A 24,373-nucleotide genomic window follows, 5' to 3' on the forward strand; every position below is an offset into this window, starting at 1 on the left:
ACATGGCACTTAGTGCCCTGGTCTAGTTGCCATGGTGGTGTCAGGGCAATGGTTGGACTCGATGATCCCAGAGGGCTCTTCCAACCTGATTGATTCTGTGATTCTGTATATTTGTGGTCTCCAGTTTTGAAGGTAACTGTGGATCTTTGGTGGAATATGAATTTAGATAAAGGTCTCTGAGCTCACAGGCTCTGGATGGAGTAAAACCATATGAAATACAAACGGTTGAGAATTTCCTCTGTGTGGCTGGAAACTCGAGCCTGTCTTTTCTGTGAAGACTTGTAATTTTTGTGCATGATTAAAGATGCTCATCCAGTCTTTTTGAAGTCACTTAAACTAATAAACTCTGCTTCTTACTTAAAGTACAAAACTGACAACATCAATTTTGAAGAACAGGGGAAGAGGTAGGTTTGAGTTTTGCTAGGAAAATATTCTCTGGTGAAGGAATCTCATATGCCAAGTTTAGCTTAAAGCAAATGCTGAGGCCGTATATGACCCTGTGGCAAATGTTCCTTAAAATGCCAGTGTTTACAAACTGACTTTCAAAAGCACTTGGGATTGGCCCTGGGAGTTTTAGCATTATCTTCAGTGGGAATAGATTTAGGTCAGTGCAGGGAGCCCATATGGAGCCCAATTGACTTCGATGGTTTCTGCACGGGAAGAACTGCAGTTTAGACAGATGATAAACTGGCTGCAATTGGGGCTGTTACAGTAATGTGTTGCTTGTGGATACTTCTCAGATCTTTTTGGCACAAACAACATTTAAAGCATTGCCCATGGAGCGTAAAATAAGCTCTAATTGAGAGCTCTTTCTAAAAATGCGGCACGTATAATAAACGATTCTGGAAGAATAAAGATGTTTAAAATTATTCAAAGCAACTTTGCTTGAGAGAGATGTCTGTATGAATTGATGTTATAAGTGATATAAAATCTACTGCAGATAAATTGTAGCAACTTATGGCATAACATTTTTTGATTCTTTAAGTGCCGTAAAAGCACTGTAAGTATAAACAGGGTTACCATTTTCCTGGATCACTCTTGATGTTTGAATAATCTATTTTAGATAGAAATAGCCCAGCTATTTCTGAAGTGCGCCAGGCACAAGTTCACATAACACCAATGGCTTTTCTTCTGCATCTAACACTGGCCATGGATTTTTCAGATTGTTTTGCTGTTTGAATATAAAACTAGTGACGTAAACACAGGTTGTTCTTGTGGGTCATGGCAGCAGGAATTTTTGCTGATTTCAGAGACTCCCAGTGTGACAAATGTATAACAAGAAATGAAATATCCCTAATGGGAAGATAGTAAGGAAAGCAAAACTTCTGTTAACACAATTTTACAAACACACATCTCATGAAGGCAGGTAAATTATATACTGAAGGGATGGACCTCCAAGTCCATGGCAAAAATAAGGAAATTAAACAGTCTCCCACATTGCAGTCTTTTATAACAAGGTCTTTATTTTTCCCCAAAGCAGCGTTAAAGCCAGAAGAGTGGTAACACAACGTTAACGGCATAAATTCCACATGCCATTTGGAATGCTAATTACTGCAAAACTTGTATCCATGTTTAACTACAAGACTTGGTCCCTGACTCCAGGAAACTGGCTGGCACTTCCCAAGGGCTGCTACTCAGACACATTTAAATCCATCAGCTGGAGAGTTAGCAGCTTTCTTGTCAGTGTGGCACATATTTAATAAGTCAGAATTTCCCCAGATGAAGCAACTTTGCATGGGAACTTGTTAAAATCAGGCACCTTAAGCTGCTCCTTAATTCTCTGTATCCCACCAGCAACTGAAGTGATGGTGAAGTTAGTTTAATAAAAGGAAAACTGAGATCAATCAATAACATGAAGCAAAACCGACGTTGATTATTGCATCTTTTCAGCCCTATAGGCTATGAGCTTGGTACTCGGGAAGAGGCTATGTCTGCTTACAAAACATCACACACACCAGTGGGAAAGCAGGAGTAAGGAATACTGTTGGTCACACTGGTGCCCAATAAACAAATAAACCCAACTATAACTGAAGTGAGACCGCTGTGTAATATCTCCATAGAAGACGCAAAGGGAAGTTCAATGTCAGGGAAGATAAGAAAGTAAACACTATTTTCCAGCTTCAAAGACAGTGTAACTAATGTTGCAGGGACGTTAATTACATGGAAAAAAATTTAAAACGCTAAAATTGCACTTGACAGAATCCCTTTAAACTAATAAAGTGTTAGAGTCTACTAATGGTTTCTGGCTCCAATAAGTTTCCACAATTTTCTCTATATTTAAGTCTTAAACTCTCCAAATTAAATGCAATTGGAAAATCAGTTATCTTGTTTTGCTTTATGCTCTTGCTAACTCAGCATCCTTATATGATCTTGTTTTCCAGTCTCAAAGTTTTCCCTCTTTGTCATTGCCACAAAGTTTTGTTAGAACAGAGCTGAAAAAATTATCCCTGCTTTAAAGTGGTTTTTAATTTCACTTTTGTTCTGTTCATAGGGCCAACCTCCCACGCACTCCCAGTATTTATGAACTACAACAAAATTGTGTCTGGAGTGAGCCCTCAGGTGTGTAAGGAGTGTGGTGTCCCTGGGCCGCATTGCCTGTTGCTGTTGAACCTTCGTAGAGGTGCTGCTGAAAGATGGCTTCAAGGCTGGTGTTCTGGGCTGCCACTGCTCTCCCGGAGCTACACGGGAGTCAGGGCTGGATGGAGGCAGTGCAAGAGACGTGGCTGGGGAATGTTGCTGCATGTGATGTCCTGCTTTGGGCCAGGATCACGAGGCCGTGAAAGGAGGAAACCTGAGCATCAAGCCTGTGACCACAGCTGTGCCTTCACCACGATTCTGTCCAGGGCACCGAGAAGGTGATGTTACATCCTATTGTATTTTTTTTCCTAGCACTAGCTGAATATTTTAAAATTTATATAATAGTTTTTAATGCTGAGACCTGAAGTCTCAAGGATAGGGAGACTGAAGTCTCTTTGGGATAGGGACCACGGGGAAAATCATGTTCTGCTGAAGCCTGTCTCAGGCTGAGGGTGTTTTGTCTTGTATGCGTGCACAGTCCTTTGTCTCATTGCTGTTTTCTTTTGGGATGTATATTAATCATATGTATATAGCTAGACTTCTTAACAAGTAAAGGAAGGCAGCATCCCGGGAGAGGATTGCTATTCTGACCCTCAGTTATTCCCTTGTTAGCTCAGAATAATGGTGTCTTAAACTGCTGGGGCTGTTTTATACTTCCACATGGGTCACAGTTTTGAATCCATGTCATGGTATGGATCGAGAGAGGTACGAGTCCAAAATAAGCTCTTTTATATATATATATGGATGGGAAAAATCTATTTATTTATGCTACCAGATGTAATCAACAGGTACAGGAGAAGCACAAGACCGTTTGGCACCATAAAATGGAATTTTGGATGCAAATATTAGTCTGAAACCTGCAAAGGTTTTCAGACCTTCTTTTAGTGTTTGCTTAGCAAGCGTCAACGTTTGCCATTGCAAAATGTTGGTCTTGTTTCTCAGTCTGAGAATAAAGAGTTTTGCTTAGCTCTGGTAGCAGTCCTGAGCCTGCAAAGGTTATGTCCAAGCAGATCCAGTAAAGAAAAGCCACATTTAATTGGGATTCCTTTCTCCTGGGAACTCTCCCTCAGCATGGGAGGGGAAATCTCTCTACCTTTGCAGACCAATGTTTGTGCTCCCACATGAGGCAACGCACGTTGCCTTGAGTCTGGCGGGGGGACACGTTGCTGAGCAGGGCTGAACTGCAGCCATGGCCCCACTGGAGCGTGGGAGGATCTCCGAGGGGCTTCTTGGGGTGATCCTGGCTGCAGGACTTGTTCGAGAGAGGCTGAAAAGAGAAAGAAATGTGCTTGGTGTATAATTAAGGCATTTTCCTCCCTCCAGCTCATAGGATGAGATATAATGTTCACATAACTGGTGTGGGGAAAAGCAGAGCTGCCCTGGTGGTGATTTTCTTAGCTGACCTTTTGCTTTTTTGGTGATTTTGCTGATATTCCTTTTTCAAGAAAAAAAATCTGTGCAGCTTACTTCAACAGACTGAAATTTTTCCTTTTATATTTCTAAGTGTTTTGTAGATGAAGGGCTCTCTGCCCCTCACAAGTTGTTTTGCTAATTGAGAAGGTCCCACTTCATCTCATCATGTTTGTTTGGCAAACAAGGGGCCATCCAAGAACTGCTCCCTGGTCGCAGGCAGCTGCCACCACCTCCCCCTAGTGCGGAGCCTCCAAGGCAGCATTAAAATGCTGCTGTTGTTTTGAGCAGTATATTCTGGAAACCGAACCTCGTGAACGAAGGAGCAGCTGTAATGAAGTGATATACTGTTGGTCTTGGGGCTAGTGTGGTTAAGGAGAAGCTATAGCTCTTCCTAACAAGGAAAAAAGCAATTTCTTAGACTTGAACTTCGCAATAATGAAATGTGAAACTCCGTGTCGGTATCACTTCTGTAGCTAAGGGCCATCTGCTGCTGCTGGATCAAAATGTCCTCAGTCTCCAAAGAAGTTCACACAAAGGCCAAGAATAGTTTTGTAGTTTTAGAGGCTGTGGAGCAACTCCGAGTTACTCATAACTAGCTGCAACACCTGAAGCCATAAACCCAATGGTTTTTTTTTTTTCTTTTTAGAAAAAACAGAATCTAACACCGAAAGCAGATTAGTAGAAACAAAAAAAAGGTAGAGTTGAATTAAATTCTGTATTTGTGGGAGCAACATCATGAAATGTGTAGTCCTGTGTATAGCTCAGAAAACATCATGTGTATAACATAAAAAAAGGATTTTGCAGAGCTTCTTGTGCAAAACGTGGACTAAAATAAGATTATCACCATTTCCAAATATTCTTTTTACATCAGACTCAAGAGTATTTAAGTATGCTTTTTTTGTGTATTCATTCTAATACGGCTGGTAAGGAGGATATAGAAGAATAATTAGAGATAAACCACTTTTCAATTAACTGCTACCTGCCTCTACCCACTGGTGGACATAAATTACTGGCAGATAATTTTATCCTTGTATTACTTGAGAACCTTTGGACATCGTGTGCTTGACCTAAATTTTTAATGACATTATGAAGCCCTAGTTAAATATAAAAATAATGATTTTGGAGTGTGGTTCTTTATTAAAGTTCCTTGGGCTGTATTTTTCTTGTATTTAGCTCAGCATGTGAATGTTTTTGTGCTATTTTGCTTTAGCTACAGAAATTTCTAAACCTTAGCATGGTTTGACTGACATAACCCATTAGAAGCTATACTGCAGAATGACATGAAATGGAGAAAAGACTGACAAGACCTGTTGAAAGGAAATTATGACTGAGATTTTGACAAAAAATAACAATGCTTATTCATGGATCTCTGACTGAATACAGTCCAAGACAGCTTCTGATGCATCATTTCTTGAGCCCCTAATGATCCTGAAATGCAGGATGTACAGTTCTTCTAGTGAAAAAGTGGATAGATTTCAAAATATCCATTTTAAATCATTATGATTCTTTTTAAACTCAAATCTAAACTCAATCTAATCCGAATAATGGAAATTAATCCAGAAAGGGGTTTTTACCCTTAAACGTTAGCAAGTTTTCTCCTCTGTAAATTGTCCATTCAAGAAATAGCATATAGAATCATAGAATGGTTTGGGTTGGAAGGGACCTTAAAGCCCATCTAGTTCCAACCCCCCTGCCATGGGCAGGGACACCTTCCACCAGACCAGGTTGCTCCAAGCCCCATCCACTTGGCCTTGAACACTACCAGGGAGGGGGCAGCCACAGCTTCTCTGGGCAACCTGTGCCAGTGTCTCACCACCCTCACAGGAAAGAATTTCTTCCTAATATCTAATCTAAATCTCCCCTCTTTCAGTTTAAAACCATTGCCCCTCGTCCTGTCACTACTTGCCCTTGTAAAAAGCCCCTCTCCAGCTTTCCTGTAGCCCCTTCAGGTACTGGAAGGCTGCTAGAAGTTCTCCCTGGAGCCTTCTCTTCTCCAGGCTGAACAGCCCCAACTCTCTCAGCCTGTCTCCATAGCAGAGATGCTCCAGCCCTCTGATTATCTTCGTGGCCCTCCTCTGGACTCAGATCTTCAACAGTTAAAAACTAAGTAGCAAGCTGGTGTACTTCAATGTAAAATAGTTCTTTTTATAGTAGTAGTGAAGCTTATACCTTATTCCTACTGTAATGAAAAAATGTTATCTTTTCACACATAGCAAAACTCCACCAATAATAAGAAGGATACTTTCTTCTATATGGGACTTAATGTATTTGGTCTACTAGATACACACACACAGATACTTAGAGCAACTGCCATTAGTAAATGAGTACTTGCATAGCACCAGTGGTACGGATCACGCTGTGGAATAGGCTAACTGCTCTAAGTGTCATGGTTAGAAACGTATGTAATGTGTAGTCAGCATGAGTTTTACTTAATGTAGTCTCCTATTTTCCACTAGCATCCCATTCTACACTTTCATCTCTATGTTACATGCCTAAGCAAAATCCTAAATGGGGAAGAATTCCCATCACTGGAGGTTTTCAAGATGTGATTGGACATGGTGCTAGAAAATCTTACCTAGGCTCCATTTCCCATGAAAGGTATGACCAGATGATCTTCCAAGCTCCCTTCCAACCTGGGCTGTTCTACTAATCTGAATGTTCAAACACATGGAAAATGCTTCTTGGATCATCAGAGTTATTTAAAAATAATGAGAATTAGTTTTTAATTATTGGACATTAAAATAGCTTCAAGTTTTTAGCCTCTAGGGCTTGGATTTTCAGTCTTTTCCCGTCACCCTGTGGGTTAGGCTTTGTTTAAATATGAACTGAGACTCTATGACGTGACTCCTCCAGAAGATGTTTGATCAAAACACCGTATTGCATGAAACTAGCAATAAAGCTGGCAATATTGTTAATTAGGAGAGCAATGGAGAACTGGCGTATTATATGTACATCTGACCCATTGAGTCTAGCAGGGTACAAACAAAGGCCTTTTTGAATTGGGAATGGTGATTGCGGACGGCTGGCATCACCACGGGATCAGCTTGTGAACATGTCAGTGTTTGCAGATTGCCTCTAAATATACTGCAAATAAAAGGAAATTTGCTGAAAAAATCTTCATCTCCCACATTTTTCAGTTGAAGAGAACTAAGTCCTGGAAGAGCAAAATATGTTCCTCTCTTTGCACTTGAAATAGCACATCACTGGGGAGCGACTTGATAGAGGTGGCAGCATCCGGGAGCAGGTGGGATGGAGCTCAAGCACGTCAGTGAATGTTTCCACAGGGTAACAGATCAGGATTTGTCCAACTGTGTCTAAATATCATGTCCTTCTGAGCCATATGGAAATGCTCAAGGGGAAAAATATTATCTAGTCTTTGTCATAAATGCTGCTAAGCTTTCTTCCCAACTGTTCCTCGATATTGATTAACTCAATAGAAAGGAAATGTAGTAGGGAAGTATGAAGTGCTGAGGAAAAGAAAGCCTAAAAATGAATTTCCAGGGGTTACCTTTGATCTAACATTTTCAACTTTAATTTATTTTTAAAAAGAACTTAGTTGATCTGCATGATTTCATTAAAAAAAATCAATACCAACTTTTGAGTTACAGAAGTAAAAAAATACTTCTGAAGCTAGTAAACTTTAACTTCAAACATCCACAAATTTCGTTAATATTTCTTTAAAACTGCTTTCAGGCTGAGAATCTGTTCTATGGCTGAGCTGGAGGAAAATTTTACAGCTGAGTTATAACCCCACCTCCCTGAAAACAGGAAGACCATAAATGATGGGATTGCAATAAGTGAAGAAGGAAATGATTGTAAGGCACAGATAAGAGGAATTCATCAGAACCAAGGTCAAGAGAAGGAAGAACCTTGGAAGTGTTCTGGAAGTGATGATAAACCCACCCACGAAAGCATCGTTATCCAAAGGGCTGATATCATACAGTGATAGGAGTGTCTGCCTGTATTTTCTTTTCCTCCATGTACGAATTTTTAAAGTCCAGTTCCAAGACGCACGTCCATGGGATTTGATGGTGAGTTGAAAATAAAAATGCTGTACAATTTTTTAATAAGAAACCCTGGGTGTGCCTTTGCAAATTTTGAATTTGGATTCTGTTTAGATAGTAGCAGTCATCCAAAAGCTTTGTTGCTTGTTGCAAACTTATCCAAATCTCTTGTAACTATGAATTAGGCTTGCAACCTCATGATAACCACCTCTCTTAGAAAAAAGTGATGACACTTCTATTTCAGTCCACAGTAATGTCCTGTCATGGCATTTCAGCTCATTGTCTTCTGGTCTCAGGCAGAACCTGGAAGTGCAAAGGTACATGAAAAATAAAAATAACCACTTTATCAGATTTTTCTGAACCTTAAAAAAAGAGTTTGGGTCGGAGTAAGCTTGAGGGATGAGCAATAGAGGTTCTTATTTCCCCATGCAAGTTGTCACATACAAATTTTACGATGGTGGAAGTTTTCTGATTAAATTCCCTGTTTTCCTGTTTGCACTTTGTTAAATCACTTTTACGCAGATAGTAAAAAAAAACTCAGAAAACTTGGCAGATTCCTACCTGGTCTGTTATTCATGTACTGCTTCTTTCTGCGCTGAAAACAGACAGGAATTGTTCCCTTTTTTCCAGTGGGATAAATGCTGGCCAGAAGCGCAGGTAGATGACGAAGGACAGGGCTGGCTTGGAGCAGAGTCCCTGGCAGGATCATGTCCTTGGGAAGCTCCTTCCAACATCCGTACAAACTTGCATTTCCAACCCTGAAAAGAAAGGATTCCCAAGTGGTGGATCTCAGAGTAGGGAAAAATTGAAGCGATGTAGAGCTGGCCCAAACACTTCGACTTGCACCTCTTCTTTTTTTTCTAAAGTTTTAAGATTTCTTAAATGTTTTTTTTTGCCATGTATGGTAAAACAGGCCCCAGGCAACTTCATGACCAGCATTCGCCGACCTTGGCAGAAACACAAAGGTCACATTTAACTTTTCACACAGGCGAACTATTGAACAAGGTCTGCTATGTATTAGGAATAATAAGGATTTTTCTTTACCATCTATTGTGCAGGTTTCATCTTTTCATCCATTCTTTCCTTCAGAGAATATGATGATTTCCTATGAAACAGGTTCCCTTCACAAGACTGAATGTAGCTGCTGACTCCTGTCCACCCTTCTTAATGCTTCGGGGGGAAGAGCAGGTTGTAGTTTGGAGTTTAAATGTGGATTTTACTTAAAAAAGAAAAAAAGAAAGACTTAAAAAGCAATGGATAATAGGAAAATGTATTTATAATTCTGTTTGACATCTTGATATCAAAGAATGATGCTTATTGCATTGCTCCTGAGCTTCAACATTGCGTGAGGACTCTACCTTATTAGAATATTAATTTATGTGAAAGTCTAACATTAATGAACAGAAAGAACAAATATAATAGTAAATTTGACTGTTCAGGCAAAGTAAAATAGGATTTTCTTGTTTCATGTGTCAACACGGTACATGCAGCTCTAACTGGAACTGAAGGCTGGCCCGGTGAAAGGATGATGGCATTTGGATTTGTCCCTGCCTGCCTGATCCATGCCACTCGCCAAGGGCACCGTGCAACAGCCCGAATTTCTGACCCTTCTGGCAGGTGGGATTAAAACTGTGCAGGAACCCATCATGGGTTGTGACGGCAACAATAATGTGAGCAATGTCCTGTGAGCAAAATCCTGAGCAGAGCCATGTGATTTTGTGAAGGTATGGAGGGGAATAGCTGGATGAAGGGGAACCAATATACCCTATAAATGGAAAAGTTCTGGGGGAAGAACCATGCCATTTTGTTGTGTGGAGGAGAAAAGAAATCTTAATTTCCTGCAACAAACTGCTGCAGTTGTTGTGTGCTGCCAAATGCTTGTGCCATTACACCCTTAGCCTCTGTCTACATGGCTGATGTCCAGGCATGGGAACTACCACGGGACATTGTCCCTTTTGGGGTGTTATTGCAGGTGACATGAAATGTCTGGAGGTTCACTAGTCCTGAGAATATTATGACTATGCGGGAACACTTGTAATTTAGTTTTCTTATATTTTCAAGTAGACAGATAATGTTATCTGCTGCTTTTTTTCCCTTTATTTACAATGAAAGCCATATGGCTGTGAACTAGAGTTTATTACTGTCAGTAAGCTTGTGGAAGGCTAGAAGGAGGAGTTATTACCTTTTTAATCAGCATTCTCTTTATGCAAAACAAATGCTTGAATGGACTGGGAGCTAGATACTGAGCTACAGTTCTGTGCTAAAGTGGCTGAAGTATTTTTCTTTTTTAGCTGATTTTAACTTCCATGAGGTTTTATGCTTAAGATCGCTGAGCATAAACCGCAGTGCGTGCGCTCGGTGGTACCCATTCCCGAGCCGTGATAAGCAATTGGGTCTGTGACAGCATATTAAAAGGCAACTGTATAGACAATGCTCTTTATTGCTTAATCAAAATATTCAGGGGTTTTACATTTTGCAAGGCTGACTTGCCAAAGGCTTCCTCGAGCTGCACACGCCGCTGCTTTGTCTTGCTTTTATGCCTTATTGAATTCCATTAAAAGACAAACAAATCTCGCCGTCGTTAGGCACCTCGCTGACAACACCTGTCAGTCTGTCACTCCGAGTCAGAGGCACATACCGTGGAGCTTCATTTTGGCAGAATTAGGAGGAAAATAGAAAGAAACGTATCTGGGGCACCTGTTCTCAGCAAAGGAGTGACGGGATTATTATTACCAGAAATGAACTCAATGTGCTGCTCAAAGCAAGCGGATAACAAGTGCTGTTGCACTAATCAATGCTGTTCAGCATGTTCATGTATTTTCAAACATTTTCCTGCTTTTTCATAGGGAGGAGGCATCTACATTGGAAATATTCAGTTACACGCACCCTGGAAATATGCACACAGACACAAAAACAAGCACACTGGAAACGCACATTTTTCAGCGATTAATTGCCATTAACCTAACTCGTGTTTGTGACCTTGCAAAGTGAGTAACGAGTACTACTTTAATCCCTAGAGATTTCATTTGCTTTAGAAGGACTATTAAAAGGATTAAGGATTAATTGTAATACTTTTTTTTTCCCCAAGATGTAAAGGTTTATTATTGTACCGGCTATGTACACAGAGAGAAAACACCTTTTCTACAGAGGTGAAAGATTAGAGGGTTTGCAAGCAAACACTACAGATACTTTTTATTGAAAAATGTGTGGTAGCTGTAAATCTGTGGTTTTGTTTGGTCTTTTAAGACGTTATTCCAACAACTATTACTTAGTGACTTGCGTGTTCAACAAACCCTGTGCAAAAAAACCAATTTGCAGTTTTCATTTCTATTTTAAATCTTTTCTTGGTTTCAGTCTAATTTCATTTGGATTATAGGGAAAGAAAGTGGAAGAGATCTTGGTAAGTCTGCATTACCTTAGCTCCCCTGAATGAAATGCTGTTGCCCAGCCCTGCAGCTCCTGGAAGGCACTGAGGAAGGGCGCATCAATGGGGATTTTTATGGAAATGGGAGCGTTCCAGGTCGTTCTGACCTTACTGATGGGAAAACAGGGCAATAGCCAATAGTTTATGAAGTCTATGAGTTATAGATATGTAAAATTAGGGATATATTCTTTATATACATACAAAATGAGAGAAAATAGTATGTACAGTAGGGAGAAATGGCAAAGAAATTGCATGTGAATAGAGCACATCCTATGTGGCATATTTTCACATGTGAATTTCAAATTCAACTTAATTCTTTTATTTCTGCTAATTATTTGTTACAGAGTTATCACTACTAGTCCTGACATATAATTTTATTAGAACCATAGCATACCTATTATGCATTATGTTTTCAATTAAGAGTGAAGAAATCGGTGAAGTATAAAGTTGTATTTTATTTTGCAGTCTGAAATGCTCTTAACTTGACCCACCTTCACCAAAGTTGAAGGTATATTGAGGGGTGATTTTGCATCATGCTCCTGCACTAGCTGAACATCCAGGAATCGGTTCGCATCCCGACTCTTAGATATTGCATGTGGTCAAGGACTTGCTTGGTCTGACTGAGCCATCAAGACATAAGCTAGCAAAGACAAAAAAAAAAGCTATTCAGCCCAAGCACAGCAGCTCTGGAGCAGAAATAACAATCACTTCTATAGACAGTACAACTTCTGCAACCAATGTTGAAGACTTTATTATTTAATCTCATCCATTCCCATGTCAGTGCACAAACCATTGTACACTGTTCCACTCATTGCATCCAGACAATGGGATCTCTTTTGTTTTTTCCAGACTGTTTCATATTATTGTTGTTTCTCTCCTATTCAGTCTGAATTTCCTTTATTCAATTGACTTTTCATCTTCCCATTCTGTGCCACTGCTGGGCCTGGTGCTACGGTGAATCTCTTACCTCCCTGTTGCGTGTTTGTATGTATCTACGTGGCTCTCATGCTCCTTCTATGCCCCGTGTGAGCCCGGGGGGGGTCACAGCATCTATATTTAACAGCTTGTCTGATAAATATAAGCTGAGTTCCTGAGATGTGGAAGAATAACAGTAAAAGCTCTTTTTCAATAACCAGCCGCCAGTCTGATTGCCATCGCTCATTCCCCAGCTCCCTCGTCTTCACAAGGCATTGTGCTCTCTCCCAGGGCGAGGTGCCAATTTTATGAGGATATTGTTGCTGACCTGAGATGAAGTTGGATGCAACTGTAAGTGCTGTTTCTTTACAGGAAAGGTGCCTTTGTGTCTGAAAGCAAACATCAACACTACATGGCTCTTTCAGTGGAGTTGCGCCTGTTGATTTTGTATTATCGGGAGCAGAATAACTGATCTGCGGAGGGAATAAAGGCTTGCTGGGGTCACAAAAGATGAGCCGTATGTGGGAGCCTGGGAAACCTACGGAGACATGTGCCTAATGCAAAACCCATGCAAGTCAGAGGGAGCCTTTCCATTTATTTCAGTAGGTCTTGGCCCAAACCCTGTGTGATACACTGAAACATAGCCCTGGGCTTGGTTAAAGCACTCTACTGCCCATAGCTGCAGGCTGTGCTGTATAAAAAGGCAAAGCTGTAGAAGCAAAAATACAAGCGGCTGCACAAGGGGTGAGATTCCAGGTGACTCAGCCTGAAGGACAAATTTTGTACCCTTCGAGAACTGGTCCTACCCCAGAATATATAACTGCCAATGGTTTTCAGGAGCCTTTATGAGGCCATATGTAATGAACAGTTTTTCCATACTTTTTTCATTTGTGTTCATTTTCTTTTATTTTTCCATAAATCTTAACCTTTTAAAAAATTATTTGTAGGTTTTAAAGTGAAAAGGGATTGTGAATGTCATCTAATATCTTATCATGCATGACACAGGCCTAAGATCATGCAGTTGTCTGATGCATGATGCCCCTGTCCTGACATCAGTCTCTATTCCATTCCTGCCCTTCTTCTGGAGAGGGATTTGATACAAATCCGTATTTGTTAGGAGAAGAAAGACCTTTCCAATAGTTTGTTAAACAATCCACTGTAAACAAGCAAGCAGAGAGCTTGCCCAATAAATGAGGGTCTATACACCTGCAAGATTTAATACCTTCACTGCACTTCTTCCAAAAATAGTGTTGTTGCACCCTTGGTCAGAGCATTAGATTTTCAGTTCATTCAAAATAGTGGTAACTTTTATCAGAAATTTGAGGGGGAAAGGGAGTTCTGACTTGAGTTTGTCATTCTGGTGCCTGTGGCTGGTGGTTGAGCCCAGGGAGACCCCTGGAGCCAGCGGGTCACCAAAGATGATGGACATGGGCACCATGAGCACAATGAATGTGGAAGGACTCTTCACTTCTACAGTAAGCTAGTGAGGAAAGTTTTTGTGGTACATTGATTTCTTAAAAATACAGTAATAACCTTCATAATACCACATGCGGGGAAGGTGAGGAGGGGCGGGAGGATGGGCTGTTGGGTCTGTATGTATACATATGGCATCTGAAATCACTTCTGTTCGTGTGGAACACAAAGGTTTTTTCATACTCAATATAAAGACAGAAGAATAGGCATCAGAAAATACATATGCTTATTAGTGCTGTGAGAACAAAGGCATTTTTAGGTTTGCTCTCCACACTGAAGGAAATAAAATATTGTTCCAGGATAGCCATAGGCTGGTGTTTTGGCAAAATAAACAACCAGAAATATAATACTAAAGTATTTTCTTTAATCCCCACTGAAAAACTGAACTCTGATTTAATTTTCTATCTCTTCCTTTTAAATTCAATTATTAAATATTGAAATTAGCTCAATTATATAAATATTGAAAGTGTTCTTCTATACCATTATGAACATCTCAAGATGAACACTTCAACTTTTCTGAGCTTTTAATTTATCTCAGCTGTGCTTTTCTTGGAAATCTGACTTCAATTCCTGAGCAGTTCATTGTTATAAAAACATAATTTTTCCTCAAACCTACAATTTCCAACTCCCTCTGCCTTCCTCTGATTCCTGTCTGCAAAATAAAAATTTCACACATCTCTAATTACACTGAGAGTCATCCTATTGTGGGGCGGGTAGAGGGATGAGGATGGTGATGACCAGAGCAGCTGTAACCTGCACCCATCAGGAGGGATTGGGGTGGAAGTTGGTTTGACAGTGGTTGTGCAGGGTATTTATTGCATAAGCAGTTCACGTTTATAAAATATGCAGCTGTATTTATCATTAAATGGCTTTGCTGCCATATCAATATGCAATTAATTCAACGTTAAAGGACTCAAAACCCTCTACAAGCATTTCCATGGCATGCAGGAGCTGGTGTTTTGATGAATATGGGAAGGGAAAAGCTCCCCTGAAATGTAGCGTGTGAACACAAGGTGGCACTTGGATCCCAGGGACGGAGCAGCAGCCCAGCTGGGGACATTGCCTACACAATAGGAGCAATTTATTTATGTATTATTGTTGAAAAGCGGGAGAAACCCCATGAAGATAAGGGGCTGAAAGACATGCTTTTGTTTTCATGCGTGGACTGTATTTGCTTTTAAATGCATGCTGTTTCTGCTCGAGATTGGGGTGATGTTTCCCGTAGTGAGGATGTGCGTGTCGGTCATCGTGAACTTGGGCTATAGCTGCTGTGATCAGTGTCACCTCTCTTGTCCCTGGTGAGACATTCTGGATGTAATTAACTTCTTGTCTCTCCTTTGGGATTTTATCTGCAACCATCAGTCAGGCTGCCACGTGCATCTTTGGTGAGGGGTTTCGTTTCTGGTTTGATCCTAAAGGAGTCTGTTCTTTCTTTATGGCACAATATTGTGGAGTATTTGAAGCCTACAATGGGCTTTATGGTTGGGATTCTGCTGGGGCTGGCGAGGGGGTGGGTGTCCAGGGCAGGAGCCTTGCATTACCCTGCCAGGATGTCTCCCTTGCAGATTTTTTGGGGAAAATTTTCTATTTTTGCAGTTAGTGGTCTTTTTCACGGGCTATTGATTTTTTTGAAGCTTTGTCACCATGTGATGAAGTGTTGTGTAGGCAGCTGGATGCCCCCCCTTACACCTCCATGTGCGGCTCTGCTCTCCAGAAACGGGAGATTTCTGACATCCAGCCCTGTTTTGCCCGGTGTGACGTGGTCCTGCAGCCCCGGCCCGGTGCAGCTGTGTGTATGTGTGGAGGTGCTTACCTCCACTAACCCCTCCTGTCACCCACAGCCTGGCCACCCACTCCCTGCTGTCTCCCTTCTCTCCTGGAGGCTCCCATCACCTTGGCATGGTTACTTTACCCATGCAGAAATGACCCCACTCCACAAAACCACCAGCATTTCAGTAGAAATAGCTGTCTAATACTGGTACCAGATGGTTTAGTAAGACTAGGCCTCAGTGTAGGCCCAAAAAGGCCTACTCTGTGTAACCTTTAGACAGAATCAACTTTCCTTTCAGTAATTTTCCTTTCAGCTAAAATAACTGCACTTTCTGAAGCTAACGGCATGTTTTGCAGACAGGGTCTGCTTCTGGGACCGATAACAGAGTTATAGTTGTCACTGATTATTGCTGGTGCTTAGTCTTATAGAATCCAAGGTCTCTGTTAAATTCCTCACTAATTACAAAGAAGGGCCAAAGATAAACAAGGCTGTGAACAACATCTTTGTAGTGTCTTAAAAGACTTGATTCATAGCTCTGATGCCAGGAGTAGAGATAAATCCTGTAAGAACCAGAACAGGATCTTCTCGGAGCCACCTGCATGTGTCAACAGAAAGGCCTCAACGACGCGTGCGCGGAAGCGGGGTCACACAGCATCGCTGTGGGGGGATTACGATCCCCAGAGACCACCCGAGACCCCTTCCCCAATTTAGTACGCATGCACAAAGATATTACGTGATGTATTAGCATATGCATAAGATTTCTTGGAATAGGCGGGCTTTTCTCAGGAATTATATGAATATTCATTTTTCTATAAGTATATAATGAGTGTGCTTTTGTGCCTCAGTGGGCATGTTAGGAGGAGAGATCCCCCATGTCCCTCGGTGGAATAAAGTAATGCCTGCTTGTTAACGCTAAACCCGGCGTTAAGGAGTTTTATTCCCAATTTTGGTGACAATACTATAATGCTAAATAATTCTAACAGTCCTGCAAGCTGATGTGGTTTATTTTGCTGTTAATAGACTTTTGTAATCTGAATTTCAACCTATTATCTTGTCCAAATTAATATTGTTGTGTATATTGCAACCCTGATCCTGTCCCTGGGATGGGGAATGTCAGAGAAATCAGCTCCACATGTTTATTCACATAAGTGCTGTTAGGAAGGAGCAGGTCTGCTGTTCCTCTCTTGTCAGACTTGAAGAACTTAATATAAAGCTACACAACTTGTGTGAGCTGGAAAAAAAAATACGCTTGGAAGAGGAAATGCGGCCACAGAATATTTTTTAAAAAGTAAATTCAAAATCTCTCTACTTGAGAAAAAACATGGTAAAGGCATTGTCTTGTGCCTTGGGAAGGATGCTTGGTAAGTTAACATGAAAAAGCCCAAAATTCCCTGCAAAATCTGGGACAAAAATGCTAAGCATTCACCTCCGCCTGCTTTAAATAGATCAGGCTTTGAATAATGAAGTAATAAATTCAATCTCAAACAAAAATTTTACCCCCAAAAAGGAGAAAAAGTACTGCTAGAGATTTCACATTAGCATTGAGTTTTGACATGTTCATCCATTACAATAAAAACACGTAAAGTTATGATAAACATAACTTTAAAAATGGAAATGCCAGCATCAAAAATTGCTGTGAAACTGTTGCTCCCTCAATGATCTGATTGTGCTATAAATTTGATTGTGCTGTAACTTTCCAACAATTATGAAAACATTTATGCATTTTTATTAGCACTTGTAAACTATGCAGGGTTTTTACTGCTGAGTTATAAAAGAGAGGGAAGCCTAAACATATGGTAGAGATCTCCAAAGTTCTCAACATAGAAGAAAGTAATGATTATCCTTCACTTAATTAATGTCATGTTTAATAGTGTATTATTTTTCTGCAAAGATTTAGCATGCTCTCAGGGAAGGAGACAGAGATCACCCATGGCTGGATAACCTTTTCTGGTCTCTTAGGAATAAAACTGCAGCTCAGGGTATAATGATTACTAATAATGAGGTATTTTCTCAGCACACTACTGCTAAATCCTGTAGACAAGAAAAGCATGAGGGGAAGACTCATAGCTGGAGCAAACTGCCCTGGCCTCTGGAGCGACAGCTGGGAAAAGTTAAATCCCTGACAATGGGTCAGGCTTTATTCACTCCTTAGTACTTGGGCAGATCCAGAATATGCCATTAATGGGAAGGGATTTTCTCTAGATTTACATTCATTTTAAACAGGAATTCTTCTGCTGTCTAGTATAAGCCTCTTGTTCTGTGGCATATCCTTAAAACTAGGCGTTGCAGTCCTTTTCTTTGATTTTGTGGTCTTGGGTGTGCTGCAAGCAGCTTGTTTTATCTAGAGGGAGCCCTTGTCCTGTACCCTAAGATCTCTGCAGACACTGGTGGCTGCTAAAAGTGCTCTCTGCCCACATTTGAGAAGTGCCGACACGGCCTTATCTGTCTCTTAACGTTTAAAAACCCATCATTTATTTTTAAAAAATGAAAAAAAAATTTCAATGTACATGCAGTTTCCTTCTCTTTGCAGCTGTTCATCCTCCAACGGTATTTCTACCTGCCCTCGCTTCTTTGATGGGATCAGCCTGCTCCAGGTCTAGGTGGACTCAATGCCGTGACAAGTGATACAGGAGGATGCTGGGACCACACTCCCCCATCCTAAGCTGAGCCAGTCCCACCATGGCTGTAGGGGTCCCTGTGTCCCCTGGGGGATGGAGCCCCAGTGCCTGCGGTTGTTCAAGGCACCAGGGAAGTTTCACAAGGAAAATGACATCAGTTTTCTCCAGAAAGACAGTGCAGTGCAAATGGTTACAGACTGTGTCTCCCTCTGCTGAGCTTGTTAAAAAGTTGCTGCGTTTCACTAATGAAAATGGAGCTGGTTGAGAACGTGATGTTTAAGATGACTGTTGGGACTTATTACTCCAGCTGCAACACGCTATGACAAACGCTCCAGCTAACCAAAGTACTCTGCTGCTTTCCTTTCCCAGGTTCGTACTCCTTGTTTTCCTCAGTTTAGATTATTTTACAATATTCTGTTCTATTTTTCCTATTTTCAGATCAGCACTGGGCTAACGTGGAAACCCTGTTGCCAGTTGAAGCCAGCTTTGACGTGTGGATCTGATGGAGGATAAATAGGGCCACTGAGGAAGGAGCCTGTCATCCTGACCTGGCTATCTGGGACCGCAGACAGACATGGGCCAGCTATTTTTTGATGTGCCTCTGAATAAAGTCACCAAGATGATTTGCAGCTCTACTTTTGGGCACTCACGTCAACTGCCACAATCCTGGCTGGGGCAGCTCGTGTGCCTCTGGATGGAGATGGAAATTTTGGGGATGCCGACACTGTGGCAGGATCATTTCAACAATGCAGTGAGCACTGTCCTTCTGATGAGGGGACAAACCTGGCAGCATCCAAACACGGCAGTTGTGACCTGATCTCCCCTTGCACGGGGATCCCAGCAGGGCGCTTGTCCTGTGCTCCCCAGGGAATCATGTTCACCAAGGCACGAATCTTGGTGACTTCAGGAGCCCTGAAGTTACTTCATTTTTAGTGGTACCTTAGGGATGTCATGAAAACCTTAAGATGTCTTAAAAGTGGTGGAAATGGGCTTTGTTATGTGTGAAAATGCTGAGCTGGCTTCTGGAGGGAGCAGGAGCTCATCTGCCCACCAAGTGAGCACTGCAAAAACCTGCACCTGTATTTGCTGCAAAGGAGACAATCAGACCCTCACCAGAAGCATAAACTACTACAGAAAGAATAAAATCAAAGTCCAAGCAAAGTCTGCAAAGGAAAGGTGAAAATATTTTAATCACTGCTACAGTTTTCTCATTTTTAATATAGAGGAGAAGCTGAAAACTTCTCATTTTTTAAGCAAAAATGCCTTAGTAGCAAGTGGCTTCAGGTTCCTGATGGGTGCACAGGAGGAAGCGGGGTGAGATGAGGGAAGCAGGCATTTTTGGACAGCTTAGCCGAGGGTTGAGGTTCCTGCTCCAAAGGTTGCAGTGACTGAGTCCACAGGGTGATGGTCTGGCTTTTGGTGGATATCAGTCTCTCAAGCAGAATGATGAGGTGATCAAATGAAAAGAGTAAAAACTCACTAAATATTTATCATGCATGAAGCCACCTTCAACCTGTCAAGAGAAATAATTGCAAAATGATGCAGTAACACACCTGACTTGCTGAGGTCTGTGTCAGCTCTAACTGGGAAGTAAATAATACACTGAATTTAGTGGTTGAAGATCCTTGAATTCAAATGTTATTTTAATGAAATAACTCAGCTGTCAGAAGTGCCAAAACAAGCCATTATTGTACAATCACACTCGAGTGAGGGCTGAGCATACTTTACTCACACAACTAAGCTGTTGCCTCGAAGTGAAAGAAGAAAGTTTTCAGTAGTGTCCAATTCTTTCCCCAAATTTACGGACTACTTTTTAACCTCACTTTCTTGCTGTTGTAGATACTCAGTCCCCAAGTCTGAAAACTCCTGATGGATGGACATATTTGAAAACATTAATCCACTTACAGGTAAGCAAAGGTAGAGTTTGTTTTCAAGCAAAGAGATTAAGGGATGTTGTGTAAAGTTATTAGTATGAGATTTTACTATCAGTAATGACAAGTTAATATTGTTTTTCTCACTGTTTGAAAAAGAAGTAAAAAAAATAACATTCCAGGAATGAAGAAATTAAAATGTTAACAGCTTAGACTCTCCGACAGGTTAGATTTTACACTTCTTTACAAGAATCTGTTCATATTAATTTCAGGCTCCCAAAACAAGATCCTCAGACAGCATCAGTAAGCATAGCTCCATCTGCGTTAGTGAGATAATGAAGTTTTTGCTCAGTGGACTTTTTGACAGAATGAAAATTTTGGAGTTCACAAACACATTGATACAGTTTGTTCCCCCATAACACCTGCAGAGAATGGTGGAGTGAAACCAGCTAATGTCTGTGCTAACCAGTACAGACAAATCCAGTCCTCTGTCTCCTTTGGAGAAAATTTATTTACAGAAGAATATTTCATTGTAAATCTGCTTTATTCTGCTTTTTATTGCATCAGCCTGTTTGTCTGTTCATCATTCTAGTCATCAACTCTTCTATTTCTCGTTCCAGGATCAGTTTAGAGCCAAATAATGGGGATTACCCATTAATTTACTCCACTTGTTATGTGCACAGCACCAGGAAAAGTCCATATCCTCTGCACCAAACCTAGCTAATGCATAAAGAATCCAGTTTTCTTCTTTGAAAGCAGAAGTAATGATGGGCAAGCAGGGAAAGGGCAGACAGTGAAAAAACCCCTTGTAGTGTGACTCCCTTTATTACCATTTTCTAGAAGGATCCAGCTGGAAGGTTTATGAGCAGCGAACTGGTGTTTCTCTGTGGTGGAGCCCATCCATCGCAGCAGAGCTGGAGCCAACTGCAGGTCATTAGAGCTGGCAACGGGCATGGTGTGCAGAGGAGTGACGGCCCCGCGCTAGAGGGGCAGCAAGAGAATTGTGTTGGGTGCTCGAGCAGAAGGCATGGGGGGCAGTTATCACTGGTGGCAGCGGTTGGAGGTACCGCCTTTGGAAAGTTGGAAAAAAATGCATCTAGTGCAGAAGTCCCAGCAGACTTGCAAGTCCCGTGTGAATGATAAATGTCTTGGGGGTGGGGAACAAATGGAGATGCTGTGGAAAGGTGCAGCTGCAAATAAATCAGAAAGTTTTCTGTGATCATAAAACAATTTACTTTGACTTAAGGATTGTTATTAAATAAAAGTGAAGTGCCTGCACACCATGAGCACAGCCTTCCTGAGCTGGCAAAAGGTACCTGGGATTCGGGGAATGGCGTTAGCATCCATTGCGCAGGGCAGATGAAAGGGTGCTGCGAGGTGCCTGGCAGCGTGAGACTCAGCGATGTTCACAGCATCGTTGGTCCTAGGCAGCCTGTTTTGGGAGGACCTCCAGCGCTCCCTTCCAGCCCCAGCCCTTCAGTGAGTCTGGGAGAAGGCACCGCCTTTAAGAATTCACAGTTTGGACTTGTCTGCCTTTACATGCCAGAATGCCACAATTTAAATGCAGCCTTTGGTATCTTCCTTTTTTTTGGCTTCAAATTCTTCAGGTCACTCTCTGTAAATTATTAAAATGTATATTAAAATGTGCAAAGCTCTGGCTAATTATGATGTACTGATTAATTTCAGGAGACAATTGTGGCAGTTCTGATGAATATTAATATTTTTTAGGTTAGGAGCTGCTGGCAAGACGAACAAGTTTTCTGCATGGGTAGCGAGCATGGCAGAGCACTGTGGGGCTGATCAACATCTCCTTGACTTTGCCTGGTGATGATTTCAAGTCTTGTTTGCAGCATCGACTTCCCCCTTACAAAATGTAGACTGTGAGCAGCTACAAATGAGCTATGAATGTTTCATATTAATTAGAATCACCCTAAAATCACCACCACCGCCCGAAGAAAGGAAGAATGATTCATTGTCATGTTTCTAGTTGATATCACCCACTGTAAAGCATTAGGAAAAACATGCTACTTATTGAAAGTTAAGTAATGAGATTTACAATTAAATGACTTTCTGGGAGAAACAGATTTATATGGTAATATGGAACTTAGTGCAGATGCAGCATCCTCACAAATTCATACAAGTGGGCTGCTCTGCTTGCTAAAAGCTCAGTCTGCAGCTTCAGCGAACATTAAGTAATAGCAGCAGCAGAAGAAAATTTCATCCTCCCCTTTGGTCATGTTTTCCTCCTCGGCCAGCCAGCGCTGCCAGAGCACATAGAAAGCTCTGAATATGCACACGTCAGCGTGACCATCAGTCAGAGCAGCTGCCCCATCCGTGGCCAAGTTGTGGCTTTAATCAAATGCAGCGATATTAACACGGAAAGTCTTTTCGCAAGCTGACAACTCAATTACGAGTGATAAGGAACTATTCTATTGAACTAAATTGAGGGGGGGCTATGAGAAACATTTTTAACTTCAAGGTTTTTGAGACACGGGACATGGAGGTAAAGACTTGAGACCTGCAATCACAGGAACGTTTCCCAATGTCCAGGGATGTTTCCCAAAAAAAAAGTCATATCTAACAGGAGAACAGTGTCAGGGCTTGCGTCAGTTTTATATTTTGAAGGGATGTAGGTAAACTTTTTTTAACCTTTATTTAAGTGCTATCACACACAGGAAGTCCAGAATATTCTACCTACCACCATGTCTTCCAAGCGCTGAGGTTTCTGGCTGAAGGTCTCAGGGTGTGCAATGCACTGTGCATGTTTTCGGGTACTCAAGAATATGAGAACAAATCTGTGATGTTCTTAGGTGTCTCCTGCTCCACTGGGGTGATCTGGAGGTTAAAGGAGGATGGTTGATAGGCTATGCCTCAATTGCAGGTTAATTATAAGAGCCTTTGAGACATTCCTGCCAAAAACCACTTAGGTTTATATTTTTGTGAGGTATCTATATTTTTTTCAATCATTGAAAAGAAATAAGTGTGCATGGTTGGGTCACCTTAACCTGCATGGTGTGCAGTAGTTGGATAAAGAAAACATAGATGTTAATAAGAAAACAAGCAATTTTTTCTATATATTGCCTCTTTTTCCCAAGGAAAGAGCTCTGGGATGCCCTTTGGTGCTATTGAATGCTCTGTGGAGGTGAGCTCAGCAGCATGGATAGCCCTGAAGGCTACGCTTGGCTGCTTGGGTCTGCCTGGGTGTTCCTGCTCATGCCAGCTTCTGCAGGAAAAACTCCAGTGAAAGTAGCTCTCCTGGGATTGCAGGCAATGATTAAGATGTTGGAAGCTACTGGGCTGTCTGATCTTTGTAAGGAGTCAGACTGGAAAGAAGCAGCGTGAAGAGAAGTGTGATGCAGAAGGAGACGGTGGTTTGGTTTGTGGGATGTTTTCTTGGAAGCCTCTTCCCCAGCTCATCACAGGAGAAATGAAATTTAGATTTCACTGCTGAGAATAAATGGCAGGAAAAAAAATAAGGTAAAACTTTACTTTTGTTGGGGCGGGGGGGGGGCGGAAACGGGGTTTGCAGTGTCCCTGTGACTAAAGTTTATGGTAGAGAAGAGTGAAGGAATAGCTTGAGATAAGAAAGGAAAAGAGAAATGGGGATGTGAAAGTGGTGCCTGGGTGAGCTGGGGGAGCTTTCTCGGTGCCAAACCATGCTGAAGGGAAATAACCATTAGTGTGTCCAGTATCTGCCATAAATCTTGACCTGTGAATACTGATTAACAGTAGTGTTCGACCTGTATTTTCTTGACAAACACCACTCAAGAAACAACCAAATCTCTATTTGGAGTAGTTATTTTTGTTTGAAGATCACTAAAAAACCTGTTGCAATTTGCTGAAGGTCTTTCGAAACTCAAGATGATGTTTAAGGCGATGGAGCTTGTATCTGTGGCTGATCCTGACTTGAACTCCAAAGGATTTTATCTGTACCAAAATTATCCTGGACATTTTAATACAGTTACGTGTATGCCAGGTAAATGCTCCTGGCGTTATTTTGAGGCATGCACTCATATTTAAGGCAATATTCTATCATCTGTGTAACACAACAGAAAGGTGCACAATAGAAAAAGACAGAAACGGCCTTACCTGAACCTGCAGCTTCCTCCTTGAATACCCTTTAATTACGTAAAACCACACGAGTGAGGCTTGGTCAGGTGGAATCACTGTTCTTTCCTCCAAATGTTGGTATTTGTTGGTGTAGCCTCATGGAAGTAGGTTAGAGTCATGCAAAAGCAGCTGGCAGTCAGCCCAGCATAGCGTCTGAAGCATCTGTTTTAATAGCTGACTGCCATAGTCTTAAAAAG

This window comes from Nyctibius grandis, chromosome 8 (genome assembly GCF_013368605.1).
Source record: "Nyctibius grandis isolate bNycGra1 chromosome 8, bNycGra1.pri, whole genome shotgun sequence".
In the NCBI taxonomy this organism is placed as follows: Eukaryota; Metazoa; Chordata; class Aves; order Nyctibiiformes; family Nyctibiidae; genus Nyctibius; species Nyctibius grandis.